The sequence below is a fragment of the Sinohyriopsis cumingii genome, unplaced genomic scaffold, assembly GCF_028554795.1.
Source record: "Sinohyriopsis cumingii isolate HCF-2022 unplaced genomic scaffold, ASM2855479v2 utg000066l, whole genome shotgun sequence".
Lineage (NCBI taxonomy): Eukaryota > Metazoa > Mollusca > Bivalvia > Unionida > Unionidae > Sinohyriopsis > Sinohyriopsis cumingii.
Genome location: NW_028315866.1, coordinates 257,435 through 265,150, shown reverse-complemented (window position 1 = coordinate 265,150; position 7,716 = coordinate 257,435). Strand labels below are relative to the sequence as shown.

Below are 7,716 nucleotides of genomic sequence, written 5' to 3'. Positions count from 1 at the left end.
TTTAGTTAAATATGCTTTTCTGGCCCTTCAAATGTATTAACTTGTTATCCTCTCTCTCTCTCTCTCTCTCTCTCTCTCTCTCTCTCTCTCTCTCTCTCACACACACACACACACACACACACACACATATAGACACACACACACATACAAATCTCACGGATATCTACAGACGGGAAAGCGATACTACCTGCATGAGTGTTTCACTCACATTCATTCGAGTCCCAAAAAGGTTACCTTTTTATTCTTTATGCTCAAACAGTTATAATAAGCACAAGGTATTATCGAGAGGAGAAGTTTATCTCTTGTATGTTAATGAGAAATTGTCATTTTTATATAAGTACCCGCTGGCGCTATATTCCCGCGATTCACAAACAAGATGCCCATCTATCCACTGCCTGTCTAATTATATACGTCCACCTACCCTTCCCCCCCCCACACACACACACACACCATCTCTCTCTCTCTCTCTCTCTCTCTCTCTCTCTCTCTCTCTCTCTCTCTCTCTCTCTCTCTCTCTCTGGATGTATGCATACATAATATAACATTGTTCAATAACGCTTACCTGTTACATTGGAGGTTTTCACTGTTCCTTCATATTTCAATTGTTCTCTATTACTTAACATTTGCATTTGTCTCTATCATTTAATGTATCCTTTCCACTGTATTTCTAAGAGATAAGGTGCAGAAAACTAATGGATAGATCAGGATGGACAAGCGGTCTAAGATGATGCATTCAAATTACAGTAGAATCCCTCCCTCATCGACTTCTCTGCAAGGAAAACATTAATAACTTTGTAGTTAATGTTATCATTATTAGAGGCACAATATACAAGTACAAAGATAAAAATATAGATGATGGGAGATTATCCTGTGCTGTTACAAAATCTTTGTTGTTACAAAATCTTACTATTTATTCAATTAGTCGATGATTCTAGGCCTCAACGAGTCCTATTCAGTATGCTGACCTATACGCCCTTCAGTCTCTCTATGTGCACTCGGATCTTTGCAATGCATATGTCAGGATGGCCGAGCGGTCTAAGGCGCTGCGTTCAGGTCGCAGTCGGGTCTTCCCGGCGTGGGTTCGAATCCCACTTCTGACAAACTGTTCTTTTGTCATAGAGCAGTATCTTTTATGACTCTAAAATAGAGACTTCCGGTTATGACATCAGAAGGAAAACACGTTTGATGATCGCTCCGTGAATTTTCAAGTTTTTTTCCTTTAATAGACATTTTTGCTGTTTTAATTTGTTACAGGTACGTTGATAAGATTTGTTTGATCGCATTCATATATAAGTGAGATATATTTTGAGTGTGTGGATAACTTTATCCACCACACAAAAAAATTTTTTCTGTGACAATGAATACAAAGCCTGGTCGTGCTGCACGTGCAGCACAAGGAGCTGACTCACACTCTAATGACACCAGTGGAATAGCTAACAATAAGAATGGCATGTCGAGTAACATCGATAGACAGACAGGAGCTTCTCGTCGTTTTGGGAAAGAATGTACCGTGGTGATTGATGTAAAGGATGTGAAGAAAATAAAGGCAAGTGATATTGTTAGAAGTGTAGAAGAATTAACCGGAGATATGTCGGTCTATGCAGTTGTGCCCAAAGGTGCAAATTTGTATGAGGTCACACTACCGAGTAAGGAAGTAGCATATAATACCTTGTGTGGAATTGATATTGGAAGTGAACACTTTGATTGTACTCTTTTATATTCAGACACTATTATTGTGTCAATTCTTCATTTACCAGCATACATCACAGATGATGATATAAGTATGAAGCTCGGTGAATACGGAGTAGAACTTCTTTCTCCCATTCAACGCAGATATTATCCTGGAACTAGTGTGGCTGATGGGACTCGTTATGTCAAATGTAAATTTCCACAGCAGGTAAAATCCTTGCCTTACAGTCTGAAATTTCAGACTGTCAATGGTCAACAATACTTTAGAGTATTACACAATAATCAAGTTAAGGTATGTTCTAGATGTCTTGATCCGGGACATGTTATAAAAGACTGCCCTGATTTTGTATGCTACAAGTGTGGGGAGCAAGGCCATGTAGCAAAAAATTGCACAAGGCAAAGATGTGAAAGTTGTGGAAGTTTTCCTCTTATGTGTACATGCAGGATATGCGACAAATGCCACAAAGAGGCGCAAACATGTATGTGTTACAGAGAGGCCATTACAGGCATTCATTCGCAAGTTGATGATGATATGAGGGAAGACATATTGGAGTTACAGAGTGACGAAGATGATAAAGAAGAAATTGAGAATGCAAAAAAAGATAATGAGAGTGGAGAAAGTGGGGAAGAAAAAGAAAGAATTGGAGTTGATATGACCAATGTAGAAATAGAATCTGAGGAAGTAAACAACAATCATACAATTGGAGATGGATCGGGGACAGATTCAGATGATGACAGGAAGATGGCTGCAGACGTTGTTGAAAGATCAAACGAATCACGTACATGTCAAGAAAACGGTACTAATATCGAAAATTTCAAAGTAGTACAAAGGAGAAGGAGAAGGTTTAATCCAGTACCTAATATGAAGATGAATAGCATGCGACGAACACCTATGAAGAAATGATCAAACACTCAACATTTTTTAATACTTTCAATACACTCATCATAATCATGGCTTTAAATATTGTATCTCTAAATGTAAATGGCTTGCGTAATTTGAATAAACTAAAGTCTGTTTTAGAAATATTTAAAGAGAAAAGAGGCCATATTTTATTATTGCAAGAAACCTTTTGGGATGATGAGTTTGTTGAAAGTATTAGAGAAAATGAGATTTGGAATGGTGACATATTTTATAGTAATGCTGACATTAGGAGGGCAGGTGTTGCTGTTTTAGTAGTGAGAGAATTGAGAAATCAGGTGACACAAGAAATGATTGAAAAGGGTAGGATTTTACATCTTAAAATAGCTATGGATGATAAAGTGATTGATTTAATCAATATTTATGCTCCAAATGTTGTGAAGGAAAAGTTTAACTTTTTCATGAAGCTAAATACATATTTACATAACAGTACTAGTGATAGCACTATCCTGGCTGGTGATTTTAATACAACTTTAGCAGGTATTGATCGACATAACAAAGCCTTACATATTGATGATGTAGCAATGCGTGAACTTTATAAAATTATTCATGATAGGAATATTACCGATTTATGGAGATCACGAAATCCTAGTACTCGTAGTTTCTCCAGAAAACAAGTTGTACTAGGCGAAATGAAGCAGAGTAGAATAGATTATTTTTTGATTTCCTCAAAATTGCACTCCAATGTGCAAAATATTTATTATGCAGATACATCCTTTAGTGATCATTCTTTTGTATACCTTAAACTAAATACCTGCAAAGTGGAAACAGGGCCCGGATTATGGATATTAAATAACAATGTTCTTTTTGAGGAAAAATATGTACAAAGAGTGAAATCAATTCTTACCGAGGGAAAAACTGACGAAATGTATTTCAGTGAACCACTCATTTGGTGGGATAATGTAAAATACAAAATTAAAAAATTTTCCCAAGTATACTGTACAAGAAGAAATAAGGAAAGATTACAAGAATACTTTACATTGCAAAATAAATTAAAATCATTTTCAGAAAAAGTCGCAAATAAAGAACCATATGACATTAACAAATATGAAGAACTAAAACATCAGCTAAGTGACTATGAAACTGATTTTTGTCGGGGGTGCTATATTGAGATCTAAGGCCAAATGGGCAATTGAAAGCGATAGAAATACTAAATATTTTCTAAATCTTGAGAAATATCGACACAACAAAAATGTAATCAATGAATTGATTGATGATGATGGTGTAATTATTTCAAATACAAGCGGAATCTTAGATGAAATACATCAGTTTTATAGTCATTTATATTCTTCGGTAACTGTTGATGATAATTGTACTGATTCACTTTTAAATTTTGTAAACTGTTCTGTATCTGATGAGGATAAAGATATGTGTGATGCCATAATAACAGTTGATGAAATACATACAGCTATAAAAGGGATGGCTAAAAATAAAAGCCCCGGCCCGGACGGATTGACAGTAGAGTGGTATTGTAAATTTTATGATTGTATATATGATATTCTGTTGCACATCTTTCAGAGTGTTAAGAATGACAATATTATGTCGAGATCAATGAGATTTGGGGTTATATCACTTATTTATAAAAATAAGGGGGATAATAGAAGATTGCAAAATTGGCGTCCTATCAGTTTACTTAATGTAGATTATAAAATTTTGGCAAGGATTTTGTCTACACGTTTAAAAATGGTATTACCCAAAATTATTTCTCAAACTCAGACATGTTGTATAGTTGGGAGAGATATTGCTGATACTATAGTCACTGTAAGAGATATTATAGATATGGTTGAGAGAGACAATCTTGAGGGATATATCTTAAAAATTGATCAAGAAAAAGCGTTTGACAGAGTTTGCCACTCATATTTGATTTCTGTGTTACGAAAGTTCGGTTTTGGTGACAATTTTATTCAGTGGATAAAGATATTTTATAATGAAATTAAAAGTAGTGTTAAATGCAATGGTCATCTAACGAAACCCTTTTTAATTAAAAATTCAGTCAGACAAGGTTGTCCTATATCAGCAATGTTATATGTATTAGCAGCAGAACCCTTAGGACTCGCTATCAAAGCAAATCCCACTATCAAAGGTATTCCACTCCCACTGTCTAGTAATACAAGTAAAGTTTTTCAACATGCAGATGATACAACCTTGACATTAGCGGACACACAATCCATTAATCAATCTTTTAATGTACTTGACTTGTATTGTAAAGGATCTGGTGCAAAGGTGAACAAGGAAAAGACAGAACTTCTGTGTATTGGATCTGGTAAACTTACTGATGATTATTGCAAACAATTACAAATTCAAATGTGTGATCAAGTCATCTTAATTTTGGGAGCTTATGTGGGAAAATGTGCAAAGTTATGTGAGCAACTGAACTGGAATGATAGATTGTCTAAAATTAAAAACTTATTGCAACTGTGGTCACAGAGATATTTGACAATACAAGGAAAAGTAACAGTTGTTAATAACTTATTAGTTTCTAGAGTATTGTACATAGTGTCAGTTCAGCCTCTTCCTGATATGATTGCTGATGAATTGAAGCAATTATTTCTCAGATTTATCTGGTCAGGAAAGTCCCATTTGGTTCACTATTATACAATAATTGGTGATAAGCGAAATGGCGGACTACAGTTAACTGATATAAAGATGAAAATGTATGCATTCAGACTAAAATTTTTAAAAAGATACTTTGATGTGAATTGCCATGCTATGTGGAAAAATACCTTTGATCACTTTTTATCTACTGTCCTGAACATGAGGTTGACCAAAGAGTTGTTTCTCATGTCTTTAAATAAGCAACAATTGAATACCCTACCTATATTTTACAGAGGAATGTTTCATGCATGGGAAAAACTTAGAAATAATATCGATACAAATATTGATGTGAGGAATGTTTTTGAACAACCTCTCTTTTTAAATCCTAATATTACATGTGCTGGTAAAACGTTGTTTTTCGCAGAATTTATAGAAGCAGGAATTGTTCGTGTTCAGGATATTACATATGAATTTGTACCTGGAATACTACCTTATAGAGCTATTCCAGAAATGATATACAAATCAAATTCTGAGATCAAAACAGATAAGATAAAAAAAGACTATAATTGCATAATAGAAAGTATACCATTAGGCTGGAGAAATATTGTTGCAACAGAGTCAAAACCCACTGTAACCAATGGGAGAAATAATATGTTTCTCAGAGTTGATACAAAATTATATGACCTCTGTTTATGTACAACACAACTATTTTACAAGCTTTTATGTACGTTGATTTTTCAAGAACCAGCTTCTGTTTCCTTTTGGAGTAAGATATTTAGTTTGGAAAAGCATAAATACTGGAAATTGATACACCTACCTTTCAAGACCCCAGATTGTATAGATTTGGATTATAGAATAATGCACAATCGAATATTTACAAAAGAGAGACTAAAATACTATGGCAAAATTGATAATGACTCATGTCCAGTGTGCCAGTTGGAAACAGAGGATTTATTTCACATGTTTTTGAAATGTCCTGAATTAAGCTCTTTTAAGAATTATATTGTATATATAGTTGAGATTCTTTTTAAAAATTGTAGAGTTGGTGTTCTCAATAGCACTTCTCTTGAACAAATGCTCATGATAGGATATAACAAAGAAACAAAATCAGTAAATAGTTATTTTTTGAACTACATTCTGAGCATTGCTCGATTGTGCATTTACAAAAGAAGAAACATTATGTCTTTATTAGGGAAACAAATAGACATCGAAAGATTGTTCCAATATTTGACTAGAAAATATATATTATATGCGTATCAACATTACAAAGACAAAAATCAGACTTTGATTACGAAGTATTTTGTAAAAGATAATCCTTTAATGAGAATAGAAGAGGATAAAGTGTTTATTACATTGTAGAATCATTGTTTTGTACTATAACATTACACAATAAAATTTTAGAATCATTGTTCTGTAATATAGCTTAACAAAATACTATTGTAGAATTATTGTTTTGTAATATAGCATTACAAAATACTATTGTAGAACCATTATTTTGTAATATAGCATTACAAACTACTATGTACATACTGACTGTATATTTTTAACTTTTATACTGTACAAAGCGTTTTTGAATAAAGAAAGAAAAAAAAAAAAAGGCGATGCGTTCAGGTCGCAGTCGGGTCTTCCCGGCGTGGGTTCGAATCCCACTTCTGACAAACTGTTCTTTTGTCATAGAGCAGTATCTCTTATGACTCTAAAATAGAAAACATCAATCTTACAGCGTTCATGTATGCTGGCATATAACAGCTGTTTTAGTTAAATATGCTTTTCTGGCCCTTCAAATGTATTAACTTGTTATCCTCTCTCTCTCTCTCTCTCTCTCTCTCTCTCTCTCTCTCTCTCTCACACACACACACACACACACACACACACATATAGACACACACACACATACAAATCTCACGGATATCTACAGACGGGAAAGCGATACTACCTGCATGAGTGTTTCACTCACATTCATTCGAGTCCCAAAAAGGTTACCTTTTTATTCTTTATGCTCAAACAGTTATAATAAGCACAAGGTATTATCGAGAGGAGAAGTTTATCTCTTGTATGTTAATGAGAAATTGTCATTTTTATATAAGTACCCGCTGGCGCTATATTCCCGCGATTCACAAACAAGATGCCCATCTATCCACTGCCTGTCTAATTATATACGTCCACCTACCCTTCCCCCCCCCCCCACACACACACACACACCATCTCTCTCTCTCTCTCTCTCTCTCTCTCTCTCTCTCTCTCTCTCTCTCTCTCTCTCTCTCTATGGATGTATGCATACATAATATAACATTGTTCAATAACGCTTACCTGTTACATTGGAGGTTTTCACTGTTCCTTCATATTTCAATTGTTCTCTATTACTTAACATTTGCATTTGTCTCTATCATTTAATGTATCCTTTCCACTGTATTTCTAAGAGATAAGGTGCAGAAAACTAATGGATAGATCAGGATGGACAAGCGGTCTAAGATGATGCATTCAAATTACAGTAGAATCCCTCCCTCATCGACTTCTCTGCAAGGAAAACATTAATAACTTTGTAGTTAATGTTATCATTATTAGAGGCACAA

At 34.5% G+C, this 7,716-nt stretch overlaps 1 non-coding gene across 1 annotated transcript; it reads left to right on the top strand.

Annotated features, from left to right (window-relative positions):
- The first annotated feature begins 1,016 nt into the window (after positions 1 to 1,016).
- Positions 1,017 to 1,100, top strand: Trnal-cag (transfer RNA leucine (anticodon CAG)). The gene has a single exon. It is a non-coding gene; the product is annotated as a tRNA-Leu (tRNA).
- The last annotated feature ends 6,616 nt before the right edge of the window (positions 1,101 to 7,716 follow it).